The 26,060-nt window shown below is 37.6% G+C and overlaps 1 protein-coding gene across 5 annotated transcripts in view; it reads right to left on the bottom strand.

Moving 5' to 3' along the window:
- FAM163B (family with sequence similarity 163 member B) overlaps positions 1-26,060 on the bottom strand; it is a 1,080,770-nt gene that overhangs the window by 1,047,450 nt on the left and 7,260 nt on the right. Inside the window, exon 2 of one of the 5 annotated variants that reach the window (XM_044058444.1) lies at positions 880-977. The exons of the other annotated variants lie outside the window; for them this stretch is intronic. The gene's annotated coding sequence lies outside the window, so the exon portion shown is untranslated. The remainder of the gene's footprint in view (positions 1-879; positions 978-26,060) is intronic. 5 annotated transcript variants of the gene reach the window in all.

Raw genomic sequence — 26,060 nt, 5'->3', positions numbered from 1 at the left:
TAGATACATCCACATCTCCATTATACAAGCACGTGTGTGTGTGTGTGTGTGTGTGTGTGTGTGTGTGTGTGTGTGTGTGTGTGTGTGTGTGTGTGTGTGTGTGTGTGTGTGTGTGTCTGTGTGTGTCTGTGTGTGTCTGTGTGTGTGTGTGTGTGTATGTGTGTGTATGTGTATGTACATGCACACACATACGTGTATATTTCTATGCATTTCACATATATTAGAGAACTCTACATTTATGAATGCATTAAGCACATTTCTTAACAAGGTAAACAATAAATTAGGCTGTAGTACTGCCATTTAAAAATAAACAGACAATTAGATTTACTATTGTGCTTATAACAGGCTTTGAGAACATTATTCTTTTGTATATTTCTGTTTCTTTTTTGTAAAATTACAATTTACTTTTAGTGCTGAAAGCAAATTATTGTTTGTGTCAAATAAATATCTATTTTAATTATAATCTTATAATAAAAAGTGAATTCTTCTACTCTAAATAGATTAAAGAACTGTATATATCCACTTTGCTGTATATATTTATATTATATATATATATATATATATATATATATATATATATATATAGATAGATATATATATATATATATTATACACATCTCCACTTTGTTAACACTTGGTTGTGGTAAAATTCTTCTTTATATACAATCTGTCTTAAAGCATAGCTACACAATAAGACTTTCATAATTAAATCAGCAACTGTGATATTTTCTGAATAGTAACAAGTAGTATAAAAAATATCACAGTTTTCCCCCTGTTCAGAAATGTGCTTCTGACTGGTTCATACTGCATCAACAGAAAAGGTGTAGGCATGCAGGACGCAACAGTCAAATAACTGCAACATGCAACTCCTCATCATACCTCAGATGCAGCTCTGATGCCATTTCATGTTGAACAGCTGCATGGTTGGCAGCAAATTTCCACTCTTGTACTTAGACGTTTAAAGGTTATCCGTAGTTCTGATAATGAAGTCAGCAGGAACAGTAAAAGAGTATGACCCACAAGAAAGGGAAGGTGGTTAAATGCGAACTCATTCAGGGGATCACAGATAGTTAATCATTATTAATCAAACTATTTGTTTGTCAGTGTTTGGAAAGTATAAAAATAGAAAACAAAAAAGTATGCTGGCTACAGAACATGACCTTGTTTCATTTTCTTCATGAAATACACTCATACTTAACTTGCCAAATCAGATTAATAAGCCAAAATAACATGCTCCTCTATATGTTGCATGTCCTAACATACTAGACTGACAACTGCTCCAGCATAACTAAACATATCTACACGTTCTCACTTCTGTAACACTTAAAGTCAGGGATTCTCTGTAGATACACAAATATTGCAGAGAAAACAATAAAACAAATGAATTAATGCAGCACAGCTATGCAGTGCTCACATCTACCAATGATATCACTGAGCACCCATACCAGACACTGTAGCATCTTATAATAAAATGCAGTTGCAGCCAAACATCGGCACACTTTTTTTTTCTGTTAAGACCACCACCCACACACAAATCCATATGAAAGCTCCCTCCCACCTTCACTCCCAGAAACTAATATAATCAACTAAAAGATGCCTGCATAATGCTAAACGAGAAATACTATAGGTTATGGTGACCTTGGATGGAAAAAGCCATTTTGCCTTTCTTTTTGATGAACTCTAGTTTTCTACATACTCAGATAACAGAACTACTAGAACTGTTTTTGAAGAAACAGACAGTCTCTCTAGGGAAATTGACTAGATTACCAGTCTAAATCAGTTTTACTGATTAAAATTTCAAGCTTTAAAACAGACGTCATGGGGTTGACACAAAAAAGCAGACAGACATTATGATGTGCAAATGGAAATGCAGTAATAAATACTGGTTCATTGAGGAACTTAAAGTGATCATTCAAGATACCTACTGGTCATTCTACTTAACAAACACTGCATTGATATTAATCACAGGCAGTCAAAACATTCAAAAACATAAAAATATAGATTCTGATATTTTAAGAAGAAATTGGCCTACCCAGTATGTTCTTTTTCCTTATTAGAAAAGTACAGATTATGGTTAACTTCTTACAGGAGGAAGTAAAGTAAGTATTTCATGAATTCCATTACTGATTCTGAACCCATAATATAGTCAGGGGTCTGCTTTAATTGTCAAACACCTCTGCTCAGTTTCCATCTTCAATTTCTGCCTTCCTTTTCATGTATATTTTTGGAACACTGTTAATGGCTAATTCAGGAGCACAGTTCTGTGCCATTCATAGGTTAAACCAATGTTATCTCTTAGGTTGGAAACCTTGCTTTAGAGAGGAGGTATCTGCTACATGGGATTTCCCTTTTCTGACATACAGTTACATTATGAGAAGTATGGGGGGGGACTTGCCACCAACAAAAATGGTACTTTTCTATCTGCAATGTTTCTGACTATTCAATCACTTTCACCAAATTGAGTTCATCCTCTCTGCACATCTATATATATCAGTCTTCTTTCATATCAAGTCATTTAAAGTAGCTATTGGCCATTTGGGCAGTTTTTTTCCATCTCTTTCAACATTCTGGTTTAAAAGCCACACTTGTGCTGGTTTCCCACCTTTCCTGTAACTAGCCTAGTCCAGATACAGAGTTGCTGTATCAAGGACTGTATGTAAGCTTCTGAGCCCCGCAAGCCTTTCTGTGTTGGAGGAAAGCCTTCTAGCTCATCAGTGGGAGTGGTAAGCACTAGATAGCCTGTCTACCACGAGAGGCGAAGTTCTTGGCCCAGAAATTGTAGTTTATTGACCATTTGGACAGTTTGTCAGTCTCTTTCAACTTTCTGGTTTAAAAGACCACATTTGCACTTGTTTCCCATCTTTCCTGTAAGTAACCTACTGGGTAGCACTAGAAAGCTTTAAACTGATACAAGCCTTCTAGCTTAGGAGAGAGACTTTGAAGTGATTAAGTATCCGTTTTCTGTACTTTCTTGCTGTATTTAACTGTTTTCTACCTAAATGCAGATTTTCCAGCATTTATTGAAATTTAAAAGCTTGTTTTTTTCACATATTGTACTTATTTGACTGCCTGCACTTTTAAAAAGTTGTTTTTTTGTTTAAATAATTTAACTGTTGTAGGCTACACACTAAAGTGCGATAGCCCTTTCTGATCATTTGTAGTCGTTTAAAGCTGTTTTCAGTGTATTTTTTACTGTTTTTCCTTATCTTTTCAAAAAAACAAAAAAATTCCTTGTTTCCCACCTTTCTAAGCTAGTATAGTCCTGTTTTCAGGCTAGCGCTGAATTCAGGGCTGTGATACTAGTTTCTGAGTTGCCCATACCTTACTTGGATAGAAGGAAGTTTCTCTGTTCACCTGTGAGAGAGGGGAGCTTTGAGCAACCTATCTGTCCCTGGAGGAGTGGTTCCAGCCCAGAAGTTAGTAGTTTATTGGCCATTTTGGGCTAATTTCTCTCTCTTTCATTTCCCTACTATAAAAACCACGTTTTCACAGTTTTGTGCACCGGGCAGTGCTGGTTAGCTGCAGTTAAATTATTCCCGGCTCCACTAAGTCTCCTCTTCAGTTTTTCCCTTGAAACTAGTCTCTCAACCTAAGCACTCAAAAAGCATCTTGCAGCCCCAGCAATTGCTCAGACCTAATAGCAAGCACTAATATACCCTGACACTGATTGCCCAGCAGGGCAAGCCTCTTTATTCACCCCTCACCAACCAAGTGACTAAGCAGCTTACCCTACTATTCAGGCATGACCAACTTCAGATGCACTCTCCAGTCCAGCTGGTGAATCTGGGTATCCTGAGGCAATGTTACAACTGACTCATGTACACAGACAACCCTCTCCTCCTACCACAAAACACATTAACATATGCGAGAGATGCAATCATACAGCCAAACTGGAAGCTAAGCTGTCTCCACCCAAGACTGGAACAGACAGTTGAAGGGAAAAGGTCAACACTTGCACCACAACTCCAGCCGCACAAAGACCTACTAAAACAGCACTGGCAAAAAATACACATAAATACACAAAATCATACTCAAAGGCTCTACATAAAAACCTGCAAAAGCATCAGAGACCCCCAAAGTAGACACCCAAACAACCTGCACTTCCTGTCACAAACCAAACAACACATAAAAGACAAAAATCAGTGTGCCGCACAATCACAGCCCTCAAGGCAAAATAACATACCTAACACACAGGTGACTCTGTAGTCAGGCACACTGACATCCCACTCACTGGGCTGGACAAGCAGAAGGTTACAGTTAGCTGCCTGTCGGGAGCCAGAATCCGTCACATAACACAAGCACTCAGGTCACTCCAGAACAAGTACAAATATGACTCTGTCATTGTTCATGTTGGTGTGAATGACCTGAGATGTACCTCCCTGGACTACACGAGGAGCTCTCTGATCATGTAGCCCAGGCTAGTATGACCCTGACCCTGAGTAGCATCCTGCCCTCACCAAGAATGATACCTTAGTATAAAGAAAAAATGATTTCAACAATTAGCTAAGCTTCTGGTGTTATTCAAAGGGGATCCAGTGTCTGTCAGCCTGGGACGACATGCTCGTTAAGCCACGTTGCTTCGCAAGAGACGGCTTGTACCTGTCACCCCTAGGCTTTCGAATACTGGCCAAGGCTCTTGCTGTCCCCATAGTGCCTTTTTTAGGCAAGGCTCAAAAGTCAAACCCACCTCCGTAAACAGCACAACTAACAAAAAACTGTGGGTTATGCTACTCAAAGCCAGGAGTTTAAATCTCAAAATGTATGAGCTTGAAGCACTCCTCAGTATGGAGAACGTCGACATCTGTGCAGTAACTGAAACCTGGTTCATGGCTCCAGAGAGCAACCCCAGCACTACTGGGCTACAGCTCATACCACACGTTTCGGCCACAGAACACGGACCGAAACACAAAAGGAGGGGGTGTATCCATATTCATCAAGGATACCCACACCTCCAGGTTAGTGGTGCAGCACACCACCTCTGAAATCATCCACGTGCAACTAACATCGGGAAAATTTGCAATGCAAATTGTGGCCTACTACAGATCACCGTCCACGACCCAGGACCACCACTCCACCTTTCTGGAGACACTGGAAAACATGAAGGTCTTACCAAACACCCTGATATTGGGCAATTTCAATTACCCTACAATTCACTGGGAAAACTACTCTAGTACAAATTCCCAGGCCCAGCGCTTCCTGGAATTCATCAACTCAAATGCCCCAGATCAGCTGGTAAACTCCCCTACCAGAGGTGAAAACATATTAGACTTGGTCATCACCAACATTGCAACAGGTGTTCCACACCGGAGGTTATCCCGTCACTGGTTAGATCAGACCATAAACTAATCACTCTGGATGTCCACACCCCACCACCACCCCCCAACTAAGGAAACCACAGTAAAAAACTTTTCTAAAGCAAACTTCACCTTACTTAAGACAGAGGTGGTAAGTTTCACAGCCCCCATGCTAAAGGATAACACTGCCCAAGATGCAGAAACCTTTACAAATGCACTCTATGAGCATCTACAAGGATGCATGGATCGTGCCATCCCTAGCAAAACCAAGACTCACTCCTCTAAGAGAAGGAAACCAGTTTGGTTGACCCCTGCAATAAAAAGGCTACACAATAGGAGGAGGGAATTAGTTCAGAAAAAATGCAAATCCCAAGAAGGAAAGACATCCCTGATTAGTATCAGTAAGAAACTGAGGTCCCTCATGAAATCATCCAAGGCTAACTTCTAAAGAAAATAGCCAAGGATTCAAAAGATAAACACAAAGCCTTCTTTAGCTATATTAAGAATCTAAGTGGCAACTCGCAGATACGCACTGCAAAATAGCACAAAACATACTGAACCTACTGATATTGCCAACATCCAGGCAGATAGATTCAGTGCAAACTTCACCACCCTCTCACCTCCAAAAGGACCCACAACAATACTGGAAAAGTGTAGTGTCCCAGAAATCACAGATGCACAGGTGAAAACAGCCTTTCAAAAGCCAAAACCACAGCATCAATGGGACCAGATAGTGTCCCAGGCTTCATCTTGCATGAACTACAGAACGAACTAACCCCCCACCTAAACACACTGTTCAACGTCAGCCTCTTCACAGGCTATGTGCCCATAGAATGGTGCACAGCAACGGTTATTCCTCTCCACAAAGGAGGGGCCACAACTGACCCTGGTAACTATCGCCCCATAAGTCTGACTAGCCTGATCTGCAAGGCTATGGAGCGCATCATCATGGAACTCAGTAACAAAGACATTGGGAACCTCCAAACACTTGACCCAACCCAGTTCGGCTTTAAGGGCAGATCATGCCTACTAAACCTGGTTGACTTCTTCGAGACAGTCACCAAGGCCATAGACGAGGGAAAGATGGTTCACACAGCCTACCTTGGCCTCACCAAGGCTTTCGACACCATTCCCCACTCGGGTATTACAGAAAAACTCACCAGCCTGAACATAAACCCCTACGTGACGAGATGGGTTTCCAACTGGCTTACAGACAGAACTCACACGGCAAGAATAGCAGGCTCCAGGTCTGACTCTAAACCAGTCACAAGTGGTGTCCCACAAGGCCCGGTCCTGGGATCCCTACTGTTCAGCATATACTTCTCAGAAGTACAGGCAAATACAGGAGGACTACGGCTAACAAAGTTCGCCGATGACTGCAAACTGGGAGCCATAACTGACTCTCCGGCTGACACAGACATCCTCCAAAAGGGCCTTACTGAAACAGACACCTGGTGTCAAAGTCATAGCTTCAAGCTAAATGCCAAAAAATGCAGTCATCTCATTTGGGAAAAACGAAACATCCACGAATTACCACATAGGTGGCAGCCCTCTTAATGCTGAAGAGGTAATAAGAGATCTGGGGACCCAGGTACATAGTAATCTCTCCTTTGACAATCATATTGTCAAAGTAGTTAGGAAATCCTTCTATGTGGCCCATCTAATTACTAAAGGGTTTGCATCTAGAAATAGAGAGGTTATAGTGCCCCTCTACTCGTCACTCATTAGACCCATCATAGAGTACAATACCCCAATTTGGGATAAACCTCACAAGACACTTCCAACAGCTGGAAAGAACACAAAAGTACCTCACCAAGAGGATTACTGGTCTCAAATATATGTCCTATGCAGCCCAACTGAAAAAATTCCGGCTGTACTCAAGTGGCATATTGCTTACTCAAAGGTGATCTCAGCCTGACTTACAAAGCCATGTCCAACTCAGAATTGATGGACATGCTCCACCTAAAGAAATCCAAGTCACTGTGAGCCACGCGGTCTAGTGAGCTAAACATCACCACAACAATAAACAGAACATGCTGATGGGATAGATTCCTGTCACGGAGACTCCCCATGCTTTGGAACAAAATTCCAAATTACATCTGGCAGAGCCTCTCCTAACACTCTTTAAGAGAAACCTTGAAGAGTGGATGGGTAACAGAAAATACACCCCTGGGATCACTTCATAACAGAAAATACACCCCTGGGATCACTTCATTGGCTCTGCTTGAGAGGATCAGTTAAATTAATCAATGGGGTGGCGAAAGCTGACACACTCTGGCTAGGCTTATAAATGCCCTCGGGCAGATAGGCTAGTACCTACCTATGAACCTATATTCTTCCTACTTCTACACAGTGTCACTTCCACAGACAATGAAAAGAATGACTCCACATTTTCAATCCCTCCTGTATACCACTACTATCAATCCTTTGACTTGAGGAAATTTGGTTTAACAATTCCCTCTCTCACCTTTTCTAGCACAAATGTTTTACCCATGTCACAAGGACATCATCCAATCAAAATAGCTGCTTAATCTATTCATTAACCTTTTGTTTTGTACAGTGTCAGAATGTAAGATGCCCTGCTGACATCTGAGTGACAGAACAACTTCTTTTTGTACATTGTTTTGGTTGTGCAGTTAAACTGTTATGTTTGTCTGATGTGCATTGTGTGCTGAGCCCTTAGTATTTTGGGTCCAGTACCCTGCTTTTTTCCAAATCTTCTGTAACTTGTTTCTTAAGCCGGAAGTGTATGTTATTACAATAACTGGGATCAAAATGACAAGTTGGTAGTTTTCAGCCTTCTCGCTCCAAGGTCTGTGAACATGATTAACATCTGATCTTTTCAGTTCTTCTGAAAACAAATTCCCCTTCTGCCAGGATTAGTTAAAATGCTAGTGGCATTGAGAATTCTCCAGTAATTTAGATCATTCCTTTATTCTTGTTTAGAGTTCTTTCAGTACCTATTTTCGGTGGAAGTACAAGGATATATCCCTTTTCCTCAAACTGACTATATATCTTTATCCATTTGTGAACACTGAGCAGAAATATTCATCTACCAGCCCTGCACTTTCAGAAAGTGGTTCTGCCTATAGCATCCATCTTTGCAAGCTTTACTGTCTCTACTTTGTATATGTTACTATATTTACTATCTGTAACACTGTTTCTACTTCTGCACTAATTAATGTTTATATTTTTTCTGTATCTCGTTGGAGCTTTTCTCCCCGGGCCTCCACTGAAAATGGGCTCTTTTAGGCCCAGTGGACTTTCCCGGTAAACACATGCAATAAAAGAAATAAATGTTGTTCTTTTGTCTAGAAAATGGTTCTTTCACAATCAGTTGATAGCCTTTTCCTCAATTTTAGCCTTTATAGCTTTGACTGCCTTCTTTCTGATGAACAATGGCTTTTGTTTCTGCATCTCTCATTTCATACTTACACATACTCTCTAAATATTATATATTTGTCCCTTACCTTTCGTATGGATCCTCATTTGATAGTGAATCTGGGCTTTCAATGCCATATTTATTTCACAGCAACATTCTTGTTTCTGTGTTTGCAGTTATCACTGTTAAGGGTTGTTTCTCACTGATTTCATACTTGCGTGCTAGAGAAAACACCAACATGTGGCATGACAGACTATGTTTTTTGAATCCTCAACTTTGATTAGCTTAAATCTACTCAAACTTGACGAATGGGAAACTCGAAGCTTAAAAATCCTTTTTTTCCAAAAGACTATCCATTTCCCAAGTTGAGATGCTCTCTTGTCACATGAGAAGGCAAAGTCACAGACTGCTCTTTTTTGAGTAAGTAGCATTAGCCATCTAAAGCCCACCCCTTGTAGAGCATAAGGAATGATCCTGACTTGATCCATCAGGGCTCAGTACTTATCAGGTTTATTAAAGGCCCCCATCAAAATGGTCTCATAATGTACCAGCTGAAGGATACCATCTATCATTTTAGCAAGTGTTTCCAGATCATGAAGAGGTACTGACATGTTACTTTTGTGTAATTTCTACTTTCTGTAAGATTCATAGCATCTCTTCTTTGATCTGTTTGGGAACCCTGTGTGTGTGTGTGTGTGTGTGTGTGTGTATTCAAACATAATACAAAGTATAGTAATTGTATACTGCATTCAAAAATAAACCACTCAGTTTCAAACTGGAGGTTTATTTACAAGGACAAAAGGAACCATGGAATAATCAGAAAATACACTTGGGTTCTTCATGCACACTTGAGATTTTCAATTACACAAGTGCAGTGTCCCAAAATACATGGTATGTTTTTTTTTTCTCAAAGCCGGCGTATAAATACTCAGTATTAACACAGTTCAGTTGTTTCCTTCCAGGTCTCCTTCAGACATTGTGTAACCCATCAGCTTCTCTGCAAACAGCAATGCTCTTCCCCTCTTCCTCCTTTGTGTTTCTGGTCAGCTTCCCATACAGTCACAATTTACAACAGATTGGAAACCTTCCTGATTAGCCCCCTAAGTCAGGAGGCATGAATCTGAAGTCTGTTACCAGGGTAATAGGCCGGAAATAACTCTTCCCGCAACTGATTCACATTACCTTCCTACCTTAGTCCTGGTTGCCTTAAAGGCTCAGTGCACTCTAGGCTCAGCAGCCATCTCTATGCTAGCTCTCTCTCTGTATGTGTCCATGTATCTATATATATATATATATATATATATATATATATATATATATATATATACACATATATATATCGCTATATTTATATAGCTATAGCTATATCTATATATATCTATGCTATAGCTATAGCTATATATATCTATATATCTACATATCTATATATATTGGTTGCAAGTAGAAAAACAAAGCCTTCCTACTGGTCAAACGCTCCACTCCTTCTTGAGTGCCAAACAGTGGAATGCACTCCCATTAACAATAAGGACCACCAATATTGCCTCTTCTTTCAAAAAGTCAACATAAAAATATCCTAGCACAAACTCTTGACAAAATAAAAAATTATACTAGGGGAGGGTTTATTGCCTTTCCCCATGATTGTGCGACCTTGGAGTTGGTACATATATAACTAGCAGCAGGTTGTGGTGGGTGCAGGTGAAGTATTGTGAAACTGTGGTTCAATTTTTGTCAGTTTTTAATGGTTTTCCATGTGGTTAGATAATGTCATATTTTTCAATGTTCTTGCAGAGGAATTCTTTTTTCTAACTTTGCCTGCCACTGCTGTTATGCTAATAGGCCCACTCTTTCTTGCATTTTTCCTTAGTAGGCCCACTCTTCCTTGTGTTTTCCCGCTGCTCCTCTTGTACAAAAGCATCACATTTCCTGGCCTTCAGTCATAAGGCACTTTTTCACTGGCTTTTTTCTGCTGAAAAATTGCTGACAGAAGATCTGATATCATACTGGTCAGATTACAGAGTACCATGGAAGGAGGTTTGCCTGGTATACCTCTTTCAAAGACCATGTACGTCCCTTGGCTAGGGTTACCATCTGTCCCTCTTTAAAGTCGACAGTGCCTATTTGGGTGCTTCCATCCTGTAGAAAGAAATTAGCAGATATCCCGGATTTTAGGACAAATATATTTATTAGATTTTTCTCTAATAATTGTATTAAACAATTTTGCAAATTAAACACCTTAATATTGTATGAAGCAACAAACTACTCAAATTATACAAGAATAATCTTTTATTTTAGCAAAAGAAAGGGTGAAGTTCCTGTCTTCACACTGGTTGTCAATATAATCTGCCCTGCAAAATCTCACATTTCTGTAAACAATGTTCCACTTGGGTAATTTTACAATGATAGCAACCATAGTCTCTCTCTCCACCATTCCCTGTCTAGCCTGGTGTCTACCTACTGCTCTCCTTTCTCTGTGTTATGGCCAACCCAGAATGGCACCCTTTTTTGTGGTGAAATCTGTGAAGAATTAATTCACTACCTTGACCTTTTCCCTGTGAGATGAAGGAAGATACTGCCAGCACAGCTATCCGGAATTTTGTACACAGTTATATGCCATTTGTGAATATCAACATGATCTACAAAGATGATTGTGTTACAAATGTATTACATCTGTATGTCATACAAGATGTTTTCTACAGATGTGTGCTGAAGAGAAATTTTGTAAAGTGTTTGTGCTTGAAATGTATCCACAGTGTACCCTGCTGGAAAAGAACAGAAATGTATATGCCCTACTGTAACTGTTTTATATTCCAGTTTCCACTGTTAAAATATAAATTTAGAGGTTAACTTCTGAAAAATAACTGAAATTAAATTGCTTTATGGCCAGGCCATAAAAAAGATGTTATCTTTCAGTTTCAGCGCAGCAACAGACAATGTCTATACTAGGGACCATTCTCTGTCTTTAAGGTGAAATAATTACTAGTTTTGAAATGTGAAGAGATGCAATTGTTTTAGGACTTCCACCATCTGCATAAGCTCTGAGGTCTATGTATTTTTACAAGTAGATACTAAATGCTACCAGCTGCCATCAATGGTTATTTTGGGCGTGGGAACTAGGAATCGGATGACAACCAATAATGTCAGTCTGCAAGTTATCTCAGCAGTAATATTTGGGAAGTCTCTTAGTGACAGACAGTATTCTATATTCTGTCTTTGACCGGACAACATCACCTATAAGATCCATTTATCTTGCTCTTTAAGTAAGTTAACTAGAGTATAGCAATCCTTTTAGATATAGTCAGAAATATAGCAAAGCTTAACTTGGATATTTTTCTTTATTTGAGATGTCCTGCAATGTTGTTTTAAATATTTCCTGTGATTTTGAACTCTGATGTCACTGTGATTATATACTATTCTCTTGTTCTTTTATTATTTAGTATTAAATATATTTAAACATTTCATTGTGGCTGATTTGTGTAGTGATATTAAGTTATGAGAGTATTTGCATATTTATTTGGCGACACTGTGTAGGCCACTCCTAATAGCTTTGCTCTTGGTCAAACTACCATTTGTATCAATAGCAACATCACACAGTAAGATTGAACACGCTTTGTTAAGGGCCTTAAAATAGCTGATAAGGAGCGTCTCGTGGCAGTGATAACTACTTTATAGTCTGGGCAGGAGGAGTCATAGTTAGTAAGCCCGTGCCAGCCTTTCACAGGTGTGTGTGTGTGTGTGTGTGTGTGTGTGTGTGTGTGTGTGTGTGTGTGTGTGTGTGTGTGTGTGTGCATGTGCGTATGTAAATCAAACCTCAAAGAGTGTGTGTGTCAGCTACCTGGGCAGGGGTCACATTTGTGTCACTGCTAGACAGGGGCACAGTAAACTAATTCTATTATATAAGGGGACCTTCATTGTGTCACTACTAGACAGAGGCACAGTATTCTAAATTTATTCTGTACATTTTTTGTACCATTTCATGGGGTGGCAAAAGCCACATCACTATGGCTAGGCTTACAAATGCCCCAGGGCAGATAGTTTCATAGTATAGTACTAGGCTATGAAACAAAGCACTAGCTGGACAGAGAGAGTGATGGAAGTCTTGGTTTGTGCCAGTGGGGAGTCTTACTGGGGATCTGGAGAAAGGAGACAGAAACCAGCCCTGGACTGACAGGTCCCGGTGTGCTCTTAAGAGAACTTCACTTGATGGAGAGAACTACATCTAGTAATACTGTGTGTGTACCTTGTCCTTCTCCCAGTGTATGTCCTCTACTGTTGCCAGTGGTGAGGATTGTGGCTCCTTGATTACTGGTTCAGTGGTGGGGCATCACACCTCGTCTTCCCTACTCTCCTTTCCATCCTTTTTCAGTATGTTTAGGTGAATACATTCCTTTTTCCTTTATGCAGTCTTCTTGAAAAAGAGTTTGTTCCCCATATTCATAAGTATAGTTAGGTTAGGTAAAAGGGGGCAGTCACCTCAAGCACAAATGGTCAGTGGATGCAATCGGCAAATACCAGTAAATGGTAATGCAATAGTGGTATTCTGTTTCTGAATGGCGATACTTCATTTGCAGTCAGGGCTGAAGTTCTCCATGAGAGGTATTAAAAATGTAACAAGCCACTTTTACTTAATGTTTGCTACATTGCCCCAAGGACTTTTTATTTTGTTTGTAAAACTGATTTTGTTTACTTGCTCATCACCTTAGTCTTGAGGAGGGGTGGTACCAGATTGGGAAGCTGCACTGGTCACCTCAACTCCTTGCTCTAAACTTCTTCTTCCAACTCCCTTCCTGTTTATTATTTGTTCATTTATTTCCATTTGATTATTGGGAAAGTTCAGCTAGGCAAACAAGCATCTTTCAAATGAAGGCCCAAGCAGAAAAACAGCATGAGAAATAACAGAAGTACATATATAAGACACAGAATATTTAGGAAATGTGGTGGTGCTGCAGTAGCATTGTCGCCTCACAGTAAGACGTTGTCCTGTTCGATTCTCAGCTAGAGCGTATTCTGTGTGGAGACATGCGTGAATGTGCGCACCTTCATTGAAGGTTGTGCGTCAGGGGCGGCAACTCGGCACGTAAAAATCTACTGCCAATCATTAGCAGACCGGAGTTCTGCTGTGGTGACCCCTAACCGGGAAAAGCCGAAAGACACAACAACATATAAAGCTCCATGAGAACTATTTTCAGTAGTACTTGTACAACATACAGAATACTCGGGTAACATTAGCAGCATTACATATAAAGCTCCATGAGAACCATTTTCAGTAGTACTTGTACAACATACAGAATACTCGGGTAACATTAGCAGCATTACATATAAAGCTCCATGAGAACTATGTTCAGTAGTACTTGTACAACATACAGAATACTCGGGTAACATTAGCAGCATTACATATAAAGCTCCATGAGAACTATTTTCAGTAGTACTTGTACAACATACAGAACACTCGGGTAACATTAGCAGCATTACATATAAAGCTCCATGAGAATTATTTTCAGTAGTACTTGTACAACATACAGAATACTCGGGTAACATTAGCAGCATTACATATAAAGCTCCATGAGAACTGTTTTCAGTAGTACTTGTACAACATACAGAACACTCGGGTAACATTAGCAGCATTACATATAAAGCTCCATGAGAACTATTTTCAGTAGTACTTGTACAACATACAGAACACTTGGGTAACATTAGCAGCATTACATATAAAGCTCCATGAGAACTATTTTCAATAGTACTTGTACAACATACAGAATACTCGGGTAACATTAGCAGCATTATAAAGCTCCATGAGAACTGTTTTCAGTAGTACTTGTACAACATACAGAACACTCGGGTAACATTAGCAGCATTACATATAAAGCTCCATGAGAACTATTTTCAGTAGTACTTGTACAACATGCGGAATACTCGGGTAACATTAGCAGCATTGCATACAAAGTGAATATGAGTAAAGCACATAATTAAGAAATAAACAAGAATATTTTGCAGCAATATAATCAGCACTGGGAGCAATTAAGTAGTAGAACATTGAGTCAGATACACTTATCTGCTTCTTGTCATAAGAAGAGTAGAAGACAGTTTAATCTTTTTTTTTTTATCTTGCCTTGTCTTGCTGTGCTCCTGTTCCAACACACCACTGTTTTTCCACCATTTGTATATTCTGTTTTTTGTCTTACTTAACAGTCGTGTCCAAATCCATGCATGCTCACAGTAATCTCCATTTCTTTTTCCTATTCTAACCCAGTTTCTATTAAAGTGAGCTAATGCTATCGGTTTACACATTGCACAAAGTACCCAGACATTTTACCAGGCCTTTCATTCTGTATCACAGCATCCAAACAATTCATAAAATAACAGTATTCATCTCTCTATCTCCCCAAAAATGCCCCTTTAACATTTGACTATGTAGAGACTTCCAATTTAAAGATATTTCCCATAACTACTTTTAAGTCACTCATGGCACAGACATCTTCCATTACAGGCTATGTAGCAAACATGCATCAAATCATGCAGGTTCTCAGTCTCCCTTTTTTTATTTTTATTTTATTTTTTTAACCATTCTGGACTAGCATTCTGTTTCAGTGAATACTTTCTTATAATGCTCAGTTCTTAGTCAACATTACTCAGTTGAATTCCAAAAGATAAACCATAGGATATATATATTGATGTGTTGTTTAATGTGCTCTGTTGGTTTATTCATTACCTGTTTTATTAACTCCTTACAATTTTCTTAATTTTTAAATATCTTCTTTTCCAATCTTACCGCTTGCAAAAGCTGAACTTACAAAAGTATACAAATAAAACAGTAAAATTAATAAAAAAGATCATCTGATTAGCACATTGTCCCCACAGTTATACTATATAACATTACACTGTTGTTAACATGGCATGATAATGTTCCATCTCTACTTTAAATAAACTGCCATATTTAAACAGAACAGCATCTGGCATGATGGTTGTAGACCACAACCAATGTCTTCCAGACAAAAAGTACAAATAAAATTTTTAAAAAAATTAGAAAATGCAATTTTATTTCCGTCAACATCTTGTATGATGTTACAAGCTGTAAACTCAACGCCTTGGTTAGTACTCTAGAAATTCCCATTCAGAATATTGATGAACATAAGGTAAACTGACACAAATATGAAGCCAAAGCTTAACAAAATTAAAAAAAAATAACCAACATAATACGGTGTTTACAGAAGGACCCCACACACACCCCATTTGACGTGTTGTATCCCAAAAACTCCTGCAGCTTAATTTTTCTAACTCTGAGGTTGCATGTCATGGGAAGAAATGGGCATGCTGTTCATTTTTGAAGTGGTTTATCTCCTGATCAAAAAGATCCCTGCTCTCTACACTTGCTGACTAAACACAGAAAAATCTGAAATTATATGAATGGAAAATATGGCACCAAGGTGCAAGATGTCCTATGTTTCTTATTATTTAAATATTCATCCTAAAAGTATACACAAGTATTTAAAACAGTTTCAAAAATGGCATGAGGCTTCAACAATAAAAATTACTTTGGGGATAGTAAGCAGCACTGTTAGCTTATGAAACCCTTTTCTTCTGTAGAAATTATACATAATGTCTGTTTTTTTAAAACCTCCTAAAATGTCATATTACAATGACCAGCAGTACATGGCACCCTTCCTTAAGCAGAAAGTATACATGAAAGTGCAAATATAATAAATATATGGTTTTGAAAATCTCCTTGTTTTGATCAACAATATACATAGAAGATCTAAACAAACTTTTCAATCTGTTTTATTATGCAAGAAAAAGTTATAACCTATACACATTGTGCCTTTGTCAACATGTCATTACCAGAATATACAGCAAACTAATAGTACACGACAGAACAAGATATGTCAAATAGAACAGTGTGTAAGCTTTTAGCAAATCAGTATGCATCTTGTGAAAAATGAATGAAAAGTTTATTGTTGTGCTTAGATTTACTTTATAAACCTACAAAAAAGAAACTTCAGTGTGGAGGGCGTGATGTTCACTTTCTGAATTATGTTAAGCGCCTACTTCATTAATAACAATCAAACTGTAAAATAACATGATACAAAATAATAAAATAGAAAATAGTAGGTAGTCCATAGATGAGTTAAAAATGGAATATCCTTTATTAAAACACACAAACAAGTAATCTTAGCCAAGTACAATAAAAAGTATCAAAAACATCCCTTTGGAGCAAGGGGCTGATTATGTTAAGAGCACTAAACACCTTTAACCAAGTCCTCCCTCCCTCCTTCCTTAATACCATAGTGTAATCAGAAACTGTGCAAACTAAAAAGCTAGAGACAAATTACAATACAAGACCAGCTTATTAACACTTAAGCTAAGCAAATAATCCAAACTATATTAAGAAACTAACAAAATGCTCTATCACGAGACATCAGAGTAAATATTAACAAACAAACTAACCACTTTTAACAAAGATAGCTTTCATATCAAATAAATACTTCATCAGGTTTGTGTGTCAATAACAAATTATAAAATGAATGAGCACATGTATAAAGCTACAAGTGAAAACCTAAGTAGGATGAAAGCCAAAACTATAATCGTCACGGTGGAAATGCAGTGATAAATGTGGGGTCTCAAAGTGTGGCATCTAACCAGGAAAACATAGTCAGAATGTGTAAGAGTGCACTCAAGAGAATTGTCCCATTCGAAAACAAATGTACCGTTATATGTGGAGCCATCAGAAATACACCATGTGGACTTAACCAGCTGAACTATGTACTTTTTTACAAGTATGTACAGAACAAAGTTATGTTTAATAAATTAATTAATTGCTGTCATGAAGTTTATCCAGGGCTAATGCTCCTAGCATTAGCAGGTCCACACGAATGGTACTAAAATGTGAAATGATGCAACTAAATCACCCTGTTTGGAAGTGAAATAATGTAACTAGTTACCCTGTTTGGAAACTAAACCTGTAAAACTAGAACCAGATGGAAAAATAATGTGGCTTGTATATACAACATGCTACATTCGTTTTAAGCTTTACCAAAATAGAAAATAGAACCACCAAACCATTTAATCCCTTTCAGAAGGTAACTTCTCTATAAGACACCGAGCAAAATATTTCCTGAATTGTATGAATCTAACAAAGTAACTTAAAGTTATTATTAAGAATAGAATTATTTAACATATAAAGTGTAAAGTATTACATAAAGTAATATATAAAATAACATTAAAAATACCTAGCAAGTTGGCAAACAATGTTAAGAATGTTTAAAAAAAACAGCTAAAATGTGAGAATGATTAACTAATAAACCATGCTAAATATATATTAGAAAATGGCACCAAAGTCAGCTATTTTGATTATAAAATATTTACAGTGTTTGATATTTGTTTTTAACAATATTAGCCAGTAATGTCACCACTAATTAGTCCCATATCAGTCTTTTTTATAGTCCTTTAAACAGTGGGGCAGTTTTCTGAGTTCTAGTATGCTTTTTTATGGCGCAATAACAATTCAGCCCTGGTTTTCTAAGAGTGCAGTTTCAGCTGCCACAGTAGTTCATGTTTTCCTAAAAGATTAGTGATGTCTCCTTCCAGTTCCAAAAGGTCCACATGGTCAATTTGAAATTTAAAGCCAGTGTGTCTTTTGTGAAGCTGCAAGTGCTAAGCCAGTGGGGTTATTCTTGCACCTGGCTCTAATTTCGGAAAGAAGGTCAGAAATCCTTCTTTTAAGTCTGTTGAGAATTTTCCCCACATAAAATGCTTCACAGTCATTGCAGCCCACCCTATAAGCCACCTGCATTTAGTTACAGTTACCTCCTGTGTTAGTTTTAAATCAGTTTCTCTAAAATAAGGGAAGAAAAACATGTATCCCTTCTCTCTGTGCAGACAGAAGACACAGTTGGCTCCACACTTCTAGGTGCATGCATCCTGTTGCCTGGGCCTACCCTTCAACCCACCTCCTGATGTTTCTGGCTTTCCTATACACAAAAGGTACTTCTCCAGGGATATCCACTAATTATGTGCTTTCAGTAATTATGGCCCAATTTTCTCTATTATTAATAATGCTGTGATAGTCAACAGTAAAAGTCAAGATACAACTGTCTTTAGATTTGATATCCATGGATTTCTTTAACATTCTCTATCCATGGATCTCTTTAACATTCTCCTACAAAGACTGTTAAGTGCTGGTGCATTTGTACTTTTTAGTTTAATTATAGATTCCAAAATATTTCTTAATATATTGCTTTCATATCTCCTCACCAAAAAAAATAATTTTCAAGTTCATTTAAGGTTTAATGAAGGGTTCCATTTTTGTGGTGATCCTAGCCAACCTGTAGCCCTGGGACTTAACGTTATAATTTGTGCTAGTGGGATGGAGACTCTTGTTATGCAGCAGGAGGTTTACTCTAGTAGGTTTTCTGTAAAGATCTGTGCCAATGTTACCTTGTTCAAGTCTTAAGTAACCTGCGTATCTAAGAAGACTACTGAGGTGAGGCTGTGAGAAGAGGTGAAATGCAGGAAGCTGGCGGTTTGATTCAGATAGCTGATAAAGTCTTCTAATTTAGCTATTTTCTATTTTATAGCACGTATTTTACAGTTTGATTTTTTTACTGAACTAGATGTTTAACATAATTTAGGAAGTGAACATCACACCCTCCACACCGCGGAGTTTTTTCTTGGTTTGTTTTTGGCCCAGTATAGATTGCATACTGGGCTTTTTGAGACTTTGAGGGATAGCACAGATTTTTTTTTTTTTTTAAGATTTATTTTCTACAATATTACTTAATTTATGTCAGTTATACAGAGATGTTAAACCATCTTTTATTTGCTATATATCATATATATTAATGAACAGTAGCATAGAAGTTGTCTATTCTGTTTGTACCAGTGTAGAATTGTTAGTACAAGTTATTTCTGAATATAATTTAGGTAATAAGTTAGTAATAAGCTACACTAAAGTTTTGTCATAGAAATTCATACTAATTAATTTGTCAAGGTCCTTGATTTAAAAACCAGATATCACTACATTTTTGGACATACTGACCTAAAACAAAATATCAGACTTGCCTTCCTTGACACAAACAATTCAAGCTTTGGAATTCTACCTCCATATAATTCACAAAAATAACAATTTAATATTCAGTTATTTTTACAGGATGGAATAAATATAATTTTACACAAATAATTTAATATCACAGCAGATTAATTCACAGGCTACCAACCAATTTAACAAGGTTTACCAAGGCTCATACCACATTATACCATATCATATTTCACTATTCATCTACACAAAACATAATGTACATAATTTTATTCAATACAACAGTGGTTTCAGAATCAGAAGACATTATCTTGAAACAAACCAAAGTGCTACTACAGAACTGCATTACTTAAAAGTGCGCTTGACAATGAAGGACATTACATCATGATTTAATGAAATACCTGTATTTTTATGATTGTACACTCAAACAAAACTCCAAAGGAAAAAAATATATATCCTCCATCATTTAATTTTCTGTGGCATAGATTGTACTTATTTGCAGGCAAAGTATCATTCTGAAATGTAAAGGTTCTGTTAAAAGTGCTCAACTCCCAAGCACTTTAAGACCACTGTCTCAAAGGCAGGGACATGGTCATCTTGTAGCTTGTACAGGCTGCCATTCATACTCAGACCTATACATGAGTTCACGTAGGCAGCTGCTGTGCCTTACGCAAACACGTTACTCGAGTTAAAGTGACGTAAGTGCAGCAGTCATCTGTCAGCGATGTGGAAGGGAATTTACGTGTAGGGAGAGAGAGAAGGGACTAAGGGTTAAGGAGTGAGAAGGGAGTTTTAGGATCAGAGTGCAAGAAAGGAGTTTAACCTTTGGGAAGCAAGAGGGGGTTTCAGGAGCAGGAAAAGAGTTTAGGGTTAGAGTGCAGGAATGGAGTTTCAGGGAAAGAGAACAGGAAGGGAGTTCAGGGTTAGGGAATGATCAGGAAATTTGGATTTAGGGAGGGGAGTTGGAGTTTTAGGTTTATGAAGTGATCAGGGACAGTAGGTTTAGGGAGAGGGAATGGAGTTTTAGAGTTAGGAAATGCAGAATCGGAATAGGAACTGGTGGGAGATTTAGAGTGAGTTAGAACTCTAGTAGGGATATACGGGTGTTAGATGGACTAAATACTTAAGTGACATCAAGCTAGTGGGAATTAGAGCACTTGCCTTTTCGAGCAGGTGTGTCACAAACTAATAGTACATAAGCACTTGCAGCAGATGCAAAATGTACTTTTATTTTCTACTGCTTCTTCTAGCAATGTATAAATTGTAATATTGCAATACTGTCTTATTTGTCAACGATCCAGACTTCTTTTGTTATATAACAATACTTTTCACTTCTACACTGTATATATTATATGCAACTACTGCCCAAGTTTTTTTTTTTTTTTGCAGTCCTTAATTCTCAGGATACATACTTCTGTAGTCTCTCCGTAGTCTCTCCTTTACTCTTATAAAATTAGAATGCATTGATTTTTCCTTACCTTACCTCTGTACATTTCATTACACTTTCAAAGGAACAGTATGCATTAATAACCAATAATTAGAATACCTAATACAGAAGTAGCATTGCTAATGTTTCTTAGCAATTTAATTAACGAGATCTCCAAAAAAGTTGCAAACTAGTAACAAAGGAAACTGCAGACCCGTTATCAAGTTACAGATAACTCCTTACTGAACAACCTCAGAAAGACATTTGGCTCTTTTGCTAGGATACTTGGAAGGAAATTAAATTAATATACTTGCAAAAAAGCAGGAAGATGATCACCACAGCTAAAAGCAGATTGCATTATATTCTATATGAATGCATTCACACTTTCGTTTTAAATAATTAACATTCCAATACATAATATTCAGAATTTAAGAGACTTAAATCTTTTTTTCTAAATGGTAATGTTTTTCTACTGCCAGGAAAAAGTAATTTCATATTCTGCTTTTATATTCATAAAACAGTTACAGTAATTACATAGTCTACTCCAGTGGCATACATCAGTAAGCAGATTTTCTAGCTGAAAAAAAAAAAGCATCAATAATGATTCTTCATTATTAAAATATTCAAAATACAGTTTGAAAAACAACTGCCCTTTTTCCTAAAAGGTTAATACTAGAGATGCTAATCAATCAATCAATAAGGGCTACATGCTCAGTTTACTTAGACAATATCAATTTGTGCACGTCATGTAACGGTCCTCCAACTGGATCAGGATTTCTCAGTATAAACGTGTGTAAGGAATTATACATTTTTTAGGTGACTCATGGTGGTCATGAAACAAGGATTGTTGAAGTCCCAAATGTGCACTTTTAGCACAATAGTCTTGTAATGCAAGCTTGTTTGATTTGGAGGGGGCTCGTATATACTGGACTGACAGCAGTATAGTGTGGTTTTAAATGACGTGGGGGAGGAATCTGCTGGGAGGATCCTCATGAATACAGGTACTATGATCTGGTAGTATGAATTTTTACGAGTGATCATTTTTAACTGACCTTTCCACGTGTTACAGCACAAAACACCTCATAATGTATCATGTCACAGTCTACCAGGCATCTAGCGTACATGTTGTGTTGGCAACTTGGACATTAGAGTACATCCATGCAATAATATCAAAAGCCATTTATTTGGCTGACAGACACCACTAAATAATAAAGCTATCAAAGTTGTTAAGTGAAAATATTCACATTTTAGAAAGTCAGTATTACTATTCAAGATATCAAAGTGAACGGCTTTAAAGCTGCTGCCTCAGGCTTTTTTGGTTGTGGTGTGTAACTACATTACATCAATGTAGTACAGGGAATGTCAGTCAGTGTTGTAGGGATTGACCAGGATGCTTTCAATAAAAAACAGAACCTTGACAACCTGCAGTAATGACTGCTAGCTATGTTGCCATTACATGTTTGAATGAGTACTGTACAGCCATATAGCAAAAATGACCAGGGACATGTAAATTGTTCTTTTGGTCAGCTAGCAGATGACTAGAAGACAACTGGTTCAACATTCCTTTCAGTACATATCTTTTTCTCTCAACAGGAAGGACATTAGTACCGGTGACAAAGAAGATACTGGCAGCCCAGCTGTCTGAAATTTTGTAAATAATTATATTTGTGAACATCAACATGATTCATATACGATGCTTGTGTTACAAATGTATTGGAACAGGATGTGTAGATCAAACTGCTGATACAGAAATGTGTGTTGAAAAGGCTTTTGCAAAGTGCTTGAGATGTATCCACAGTGTACCCTACTGGAAAAGAACAGAAATGTGCATGCACTATTGTAACTGTTTAAATGTATATTTTAACAGTAGAAACTGGAATACATGAGGTTAACTTCAGAAAAATAGCAGAAATTAAACTGCTTTATGGCTACGCAATAAAAGATGATATCTTTCAGTTGCAATGCAGCAAGGGGACACAATGCCTACACTAGGGAGCTTTTTCTATTATTTTTAAGGTGAAATAATTACTAGTTTTGAAATGTGAAGGGATGCAATTGTTTTATGACTTTCATCTGCCTAACATCTGAGGTCTTTGTATTTTCACAGGTAGATGCTAAATGCTACCAGCTGCCATCAAGGGCTGTTTTGGGCCTGGGAACTAGGAGTCAGATGACAAGCGATGATGTCATTCTGCAAGTTATTCCACCAGTAATATTTGAGATATTAATTTGGGAAGTCTTAGTGAGACACAGCATTCTGTATTCTATCTCTGACCTAACAGAAGATCCATTCACCACATCTGCCTTGCTCTGTAGTAAGTAAGTTACTAGGGAAAAAGTATAATTCTCTAAGATATAGTTGGAAATACAGCAAAGCTTAGTTTAGATATTTTTTCATTATTTATTTGAGACTGTCATGCAATGTTTTAAATATTTCCTGTGATTTTGAACTCTGGTGACACTGCGATTATATACAGAGTATTCTCTTGTTCTTTTATTATTTATTCTTAAATATATTTAAACTTTTCATTGTGGCTGATCTGTCTAGAGATATTAAAGTTCTGAGAGTACTTGTATATTTATTTGATGACGCTGTTTATGCCACACCTAATAGCCTTGCTCTTGGTCAAACTACCATTTCTATTAATAATAACATTACACAGTAAGATTGGACACCCCTTGCTAAGGACCTTAAAGTAGCTGATAGGGAGAGCTGGCTGTTGGAAGTGATAATTACCTTATAGCCAGGTCAAAAGGGAGTATTGCTAGTAGGCCTGTACCAGCCTTTCCCAGGTGTGTGTGTGTGTGTGTGTATCTATATATAAATTAAACCTCAAAGATTATGCGCATCAGCTACCTGGCAGGGACACAAACCACTGGTTGGACAGAGAGGGTGCTGGAGGTCTGGGCTTAGCCAATCAGCTGAGATCTCAACTCTACAGATGTGCCAGTGGGGAAGTCTTACTGGGGATCTGGAGAAAGAGGGACAAACCAGCCCTGGACTGACTGTGATTTCTGTGTGCTTTTAAGGGAAATTGCACATGACACAGAGAGCTAAATCTGGAAATACTGTGTGTGTACTTGTCATCCTCCCAATGTATGTCCCACACTGTTACCAGTGGTAAGGATTGAGGCTCCTTGATTGCTGATCTAGTGGTGGGTCGTCACAGTGCCTCCTAAACATTTTACCAGTGGTGAGGATTGAGGCTCCTTGATTGCTGATCTAGTGGTGGGGCGTCACAGTGCCTCCTAAACATTTTTCAGCCTTAGCTATTAAATTGACAACGGGGCTTTCATACTTTCTTAGCAGTATTACTTTATATTTGTGTAATTCATAAAACAGCCCTTGTAGATAATGGCAGTGTAACTCCTTTTCTTTGCTTCACCTGAAACTAGAAGCGATATAATGACACTTCTGGAAGCCAATATCCCAAGTAAAAATATTTATATTTTTTGAAAATGCATTCTAAATGCTTTCTTATAGCAAAAAAACGAAAACCATCAACATTTTAACCATTGTGAAAGATGTTTGCTATATCCACTAATTGTCCACTTATTCTTTGAAAAACAAACAAATAAATAAACATTCCATGTCTCATAAACAAACAATACTGTAAACTTTGGTGTACAGGTTCCACTAGCACTCCACTGCTGCATTTTATTTGCATTAATTTCCTCTCCAAGTAGAGATGTACAAGTCATGCAAGTCTGTTGTAAACCATTTCAAGTTAGTCCGCTCCCTCAGTCTAAAAGGTCTACTTTTTTTGACAGCACAGAAAATCATTTGTCATTATTACTTACAAGATATCATGCACATCAGTCACTCAACATTTCTCTCCCTTGGTCTTTACCTACTTTAAGGGGGGGGGGGGGTTCTACCACAATTACTTTTTGTAGACTGAAATTGCATCTTAATCTCTCAGCAGCCATTGACACAGAGCTTCATGGCTAATGGCCATTATTTTAATGGAAATTCACCCTTCCTTGGATTATAATTGTTGGATCTTAATATTTTGTCAGATACGGTTATTATTCTACCTTTTGCATAGTCTTAGGAAAAGCAGCCGACTACTACGTTAGCAAAATGAGAAAAATCATAGGTATACCTGAAGAACCGATATTTTGATCAAGAGTTGCATTTGTTTTTTTTGTTTGGTCTCATCGGTTAGTTATGGTTATATGGAAAGTATTCTCAAAAAATATCACACATTTTAAAACCACATGCTTGTGAGCTTCATATTTTATGAACACAGGCTCACATCTTCTCTCCTCCAATATTAAGAAAGAATATAAAATCAGGCCATATCAGTTATCTATATCCGAATATTGCTGCCTTCAAATTTTATTTAGTCTGCTAAAATTATAATGGTACATTATATATTAAAAGGTGATGATGTTCAGTAATCTGTGTAGAAAAATTCCATAGACAGGAGCTGAAAAGCTGATTCTGTATTTACACAAATTATAGGGAGTAAAATCTGACAGCAAGAAAGTATATTTGCAAACTGTGCTGTGCTGGAAGCCATCCTTATTATCGCATTACTGTGGTAGCTTCCATAGACGAATTTCCTTCTGCATAGTACCTCATAAATACAGTAAGTGCTGCTGCTTTTTCCTATCCAGAAAATGTTTTCCATGCCACGTTAAACTGATCGTACAGCCGCTGTTTAAAATCATTTTTGGCAGGAACTAAATACCTTCCCTGTCATTGTTGCTTGTATATGCAAAAATGCATATTGGACATTTGAAACAATGAGAGAAAAATTATACAAGCTACATGATATATACGCAAATGCAGGATTGCAGTCATTATTTTACCCTGAATTTTGGAATAATCATTTACGTTTATCATCTTACAAATATGACAGCTGACATGTTTCAGACCAAATTTGTGTTGTTTTATTAGCATGTAGAGATGTGTTTACATGAATT

Source organism: Protopterus annectens, chromosome 16.part0 (genome assembly GCF_019279795.1).
Source record: "Protopterus annectens isolate FY-2018-M chromosome 16.part0, PAN1.0, whole genome shotgun sequence".
NCBI lineage: Eukaryota > Metazoa > Chordata > Ceratodontiformes > Protopteridae > Protopterus > Protopterus annectens.
Note: the sequence above shows the minus strand (reverse complement) of the source record. Positions and strands in the feature narration are given on the sequence as shown.